The sequence below is a fragment of the Antechinus flavipes genome, chromosome 2, assembly GCF_016432865.1.
Source record: "Antechinus flavipes isolate AdamAnt ecotype Samford, QLD, Australia chromosome 2, AdamAnt_v2, whole genome shotgun sequence".
Classification (NCBI taxonomy): Eukaryota; Metazoa; Chordata; class Mammalia; order Dasyuromorphia; family Dasyuridae; genus Antechinus; species Antechinus flavipes.
The window spans coordinates 436,536,835-436,542,834 of NC_067399.1; positions in this window are offsets into that span (position 1 = coordinate 436,536,835).

A 6,000-nucleotide genomic window follows, 5' to 3' on the forward strand; every position below is an offset into this window, starting at 1 on the left:
AAATGAATCTAAATCTAAAGGGTGAGATTGAGAAAGAAGAAAGGAAGGCTCATTTTAGAGGTTGATAAGGGGTTCCACTAATGAATATTACTATGACTGAAGAGAGATATTCAAAGAAAAGAGATGAGAAGCTAACATTGAATGAGAACTAAAGGATTTGCAAAGTCTACTTCTCCTAGAAATAGAGGATTCTTGGAGGCAATAGACACCTGGAAGAATGGAAAAGCATGTGAAGTGGGTTGTAGTCCCTTTAAGAAACTGTATTTCCTCTTGAACTGTGATTCCTTTCAGATTCAGCTCCTCCTGATTGAGGCAAATCCTCCCCAGACAAGTTGTCTTTCCAGGATGCCAGAGCCTTTGATTCAATTACAAACCCTGGTCAAAAAGTATCCCTTTGAATTGCAAAAGAAGATCCTGGCTCTCCCAGTCCCCACTGGATCTGAGCCAACTTAGGCTCTCCCAGCCCCCACTGGTTCTGATCTGCTCTGGTTGTCCCAGTCCCCATTCTGATTTGCTTAGGCTGACCAGTTCGGGGTTCCCAACCCCCACTAAGATACCCAATATAATAAGTGTCTATCAACTAAAATCTTTGCAGATGGACCTCGGCAGCTCACTCAGCTGCCAGGACTTTCTATCCATTGAGAACTGCATTCTTAGTGCAAAACTCTATTTTCCATAGCTCTGCCACTACAGAAGTCAGTCTCTGGGTAAAAAGATTTCTATCTAATAATAAACTTTCATTTTGCAACTAATATTCGGGAATGAGTGAATTCTTTCACTCCTAGAACCTGCAGCCAGTTTAATGGGCATTCTTGATAATTCTTTCATAGCCACTAACCTCTAGACCACCAGGAATCTAGACCACTCAAATAGCATCACATGGACACAAGGAGATTTCTAGGCAAATGAAAAAAAAAAAAAAAAAAGTCTACAAGAAAGGCTACAGATCAATGGAGAGTTGCATAATCAGAGATACCTTGACAAAGGGACCTACCCTGGGACAGTGGCTTCTTTGACTCCTGCAATAATTCCCATTCTTCTGAAAATGTGGCACAATGGAAAAGATAACTATATGAGGCAAACCCTCATGGAAGAGATAGAAAGCACTTAACGGGAAGAAGCCTATAGAATGGATACTTTAGAAATTTAGTGTGAAGAATATAGAGAACAGAGATCTAGAATAAACAAAAAGAGAAGATGGATAATGAAAAAAACAAGAGAAAATGTTAAATAAAATTAAAAACTAAGGAACAAGACTAGCTAAAGGGGAGAAGATGAAAAAAGAATATCAACTAAAAAGAGAGGATCAGAAGTGAGGGGAAGAGAATCAGTGGGAATGGAAAATCTTGAAAAAAATTAAAGTAACTGAAGGAACATAATACTATTAACATAGACTTGTGTTTGAAATTGAAATGCTTCTTGCTGCACAAACAGCATTAATCTAGGATAAAAAGGGAAGTAGTCGAACAGGGAAAAAATTTGTATCAAACTTCTCTGATAAGAGTTTGGTATCCAAAAATTATAAGTAATTTTCATAGTATAATATTTATATGTGTGAACATGTGTATGTTTGTATGTATGTATTAGCCATTCCCCGAAGGCAAAATGATCAAAATATAGGAACAAATAGTGCTTCCACTCAAGGCAAGATCCTCTGACTCAGTTTCCCCATTCTGCTTTTTTGTTTCCCACCTGATCATTCCTGAATCTGATAAAGTAAAAATCTAAACTAAGGAAGCTTTATTTTGTCATGTGTATGCTCCCAGGTTGAGGCCTGAAGATGATATTGTTATACCCCTATATTTTCCTTCTATGACAAATTCCTATTGAATGGGATTGATTGGATGAAGTGTTTCTCAGTGTTGAGTCACATGTTCCCTGTTTTCAGAACTGAGACCTTGAAAAGGTCACTTACTCTCTGGAGGAATGAACTTTGAACCTGAGATACAGGAAATTGCAGGAGGGGACATGACCTGTGGGAGGTAGCCACATTGGTGACCATTGGTCAAGGATGGTTACGTCCTTTTAGTCTATTCAATGAGAAAGGCTTGAGTCCTTTGCCTTTTAAATCCTAGACAAACCAGAAGCAGGTCAGGTTCCAGGCACATGATGGGGGTTGGGATGGCTCCCAGGTGTGTATCTGGGCCTCTACCTGCAGGGATTAAATGTTTTCTCTTTGTATGTGATGATGTCTCCAATTAGTTAATTGGATTGGGAAGGGGGTCTTGCACCGTTCCACACACTATGATAACACTATGGTCAACACAAATTCAAATATGAAATATCTTGTTATTTTCTATCTGAAAATATGTAGTCATTACATCCTAAATAATTTGGTGAATAAGTATTTGGCCCAATTATCTATTTGTTATAGATATAGATATAGATAGATAGATAGATAGATAGATAGATAGATATAAAAGTTTGATGAAATAAAGTCTTTATAGGTTTCCAAACTAATGTAAGAGCAATTAACATGATTGTCCGTAAGCACAAACTGTTATTTTATTGTTCATTTGAAACTAAAATTGAAACATCTTTAAAATTTATATGTACTGTATATCCCGTGACACAAATATATTTCATTATCTGAAAAATTGCTGCCCAATCTATATTGCCTCTCTACATCTTATAGAAGTCCTCATAGTCTTGTCTTTTTATCTCAGATCATCCTAATCTCTATTTGTTAGATTTGTTTTGTATTCTAGATTTTGGTCAGTTATAGCTACAATGGCCAACTTCAAGGAACTAAATCAACCATTGGATACTTCAATCAGCTTCAGCTTGCACAACAACCCTCATAGAAAGATGGAACCCTGCAAGTGACTCAAATCTATCCCCATTCTCAGTGGAAGCAGTTGCAGAATATGAGATCATCCCCCTTGCTCCCAGAGGACTTTAAGCCCCATTTGTTTAAAGGGAGGGAACTGGAACTGATTGGTGAATTGACCCCCAAATTATACAGTCTCTGGATGGGTCTCTTGTTACAATGTATTTGGGACTTAGAATGGCACAAATTTTACACCTTAGATATGGGATTTCATGATGTTTTCAAGCCCCTCGGAGATATATTGTACAGCATGTTTAAAAATAATCGCAGATATTTCTAACTGCGGATACTGTTTTAAGGAATGGCACTAGAATCCAAATCATGAATGCATTAGAAAGATATATTGTAAAATGTTATGATTTCTTTTATCCCAATGTCTTACTTCCATTCAAATGTTTTCAAATTCACTACCTATGGTTGTTATTATGGAAAATCTATCTTATGTGATAATATCTAATAAGATTAATCACAATTGGTACAGATCAATATGTAAACAGGTTTGAAACAACATCAAGAAAAATTAGAAAATAGTAATAGAAAAAAGAAATTTTTTGGATTATTCACTGTTGGAATTCTAGCAGATATATCAACTATTACAACGCTTGCTGTTTCAGCTACAGCTCTTACAAAAGCTGTTCAGACTGCTTAATTTGCAGATAAATTAGCAAAAAATATATCACAAGTTTTTAAGAACAAGTTGATATAGATAATGAATTAAAACAAGAATTAAACTTAGTGAAACAATCATTAATATGGTTAGGGAATTATGTAAACAATTTGGAATCTTGATTACAGCTAACTTTTAGCAGAAAACATGACAAGAAGTAGTGTACATGGAACTGACTATTTTGCAAATGTCTTAAACTCTTCCCTTTGGATTCCCAAGACTTCTCTATGGACTTTCAACTGTTATTCAAAACAACTTACCTTGTGAAACCTTAGAATAGCTTCATTGTCTTTACATCTGCAGTCCTTCTCCCTTTGCCCAGATACTTTATAAAAACCCAACTTCCAGTTCCCAGTTTGGGTTCCCCTGCAATTGCAGCACCTTCACCCAAATAAAGTTCATAATTTTTGCCATATTGGCTGCCTTCTCATTAATTCAGGTTAATCCTTTATAATAACAATTTATTTTTTAATATGTTTAATTATTAATTTAGTATTTTTCCTCCAATTACATTTACACGTACATGTACAATTTTTATCATTTGCTTTTAAAATTTTGAGTTTAAAATTCTCTCCCTCCCTTTTTACTCCCTTATGAGAAGAAAAGAAATTTAATATGTTATATATGTGTAGTCATGCAAAACACATTTCCATATTAGTTATTATAAAACATAGACCTAATAATAATAATAATAATAATAATGATCCAAAGAAAATAAAGTTGGTCTTTTTTTTTTTTTTTAAGTGCTTCAATCTGCACTCAGACACCATCAGTTTTCTCTAGGGATAGAAAGCATGTTTCATCATGAGTTCGTCAGAATTGTCTTGGATCATAATATTGCCTAGAATAGCTCATTCATAATTGATCATCTTACAATATTGCTATTACTATGTTCAACATTCTCCTAGTTTTACTCATTTTACTTTGCTCATGTAAGTCTTTCCAGATTTCTCTGAGAACATCCTGCTCATCATTGCTTTTTTCTTTTCTCAATAGTATTTTATTTTTCTAATTACATGTAAAAATAGTTTTCAATGTTCATTTTTGTAAGATTTTGAGTTCCAAATTTTTTCTCTCTCCTTTCCTCATCTGCCCCCTCCCTAAGACAGCAAGCAACCTAATATAGATTATACATGTACAATCATTTTAAGCATATTTCCATATTAGTCATACTGTGTAAGAATAATCAGAACAAAAGGGGAAAAAAACTACAAGAAAGAAAAGACAAACAAAAAAAGTGAAAATACTATGTTTCAATCCACATTGTTTCCAAATTTCTCTCTCTGGAGGGGGATGGCATTTTCTATCCCAAGTCTATTGGAATTGTCTTGGATCACTGTGATGCTGAGCAAAACTAAGTCTATTATAGTTGATCATCACACAATTTTGCTATTACAGTGTACAATATTATCCTGGTTCTGCTCACTTCCCTCAGCATCAGTTCATGTAAGTCTTTCCAGGCCTTTCTGAAATAAGCCTACTCATCATTTCTTATATCACCATAGTATTCCAATAAGAATCATATAACACAACTTGTTCATCTATTGCTCAATTGATGGGTAGCTCTTCAATTTCCAATTCTTTGCCACCAGAAAAAAAAAAAAGCTGTTACAAATATTTTTGTACTTTTGCTATATTGTTTTCATTTTTTTTTAAATCTCTTTAGGGATACAGACCTTGTAGTTGTACTGCTAAGTTAAAAGATATACATGGTATTATAGATATTTGTGCATAATTCTAAATTCTACATAATGGTTGAATCAGTTCACAATTCTACCCAAAATGCCTTAGTATCTCAATTTTCCCACATCCCCTCCAACATTTGTCATTTTCCTCAGAATTGTTTTAATTCTAATTTCTCCAATCAATAGTGATTTAGAGCATTTTTTTTCATATGGCTATGAATAACTTTGCTTTTTTCATCTGAAAACTGACTTCATATCTCTTGAGTCTTGTATTTGAATGTCAGTTTTTTTTTTATTCAGTTCTGATCTCTCATCAGGAATGCTTGAAAGTCCTCTATTTTATTGAATATCAGAGTTTTTTCCTGAAGGATTATATTCAGTTTTGCTCAGTAGATGATTCTTGATTGTAATCCTAGCTTCTTTGCCCTCCAGAATATTATATTCCAAGTCCTCCACTTCTTTAATGTAAAAGATGCTAAGTCTTGTATTATACTGACTATGATTCCACAATGCTTGAAATGTTTCTCATTGCTTATATTTTCTCCTTGACATGGAAATTCTGAAACTTAGTTATAAAATTCCTGAGAATTTTCATCTGTGGAATCTTTTTCAGGATAATTAATGAATTCTTTCTATGACTATTTTATCCCCTGGTTCTAGAATATGATGCTGTTTTCCTTGATAATTTCTTGAAAGATGATGTCTAAGCTGGGATTTTTTTTTATTGCGGCTTTTAGAAAGTTTAATAATTTTAAAATTATCTCTCCTGAATTTTTTTGGCAGGTCAATTTTTAGCCCAATGTGATATTTCACATTGT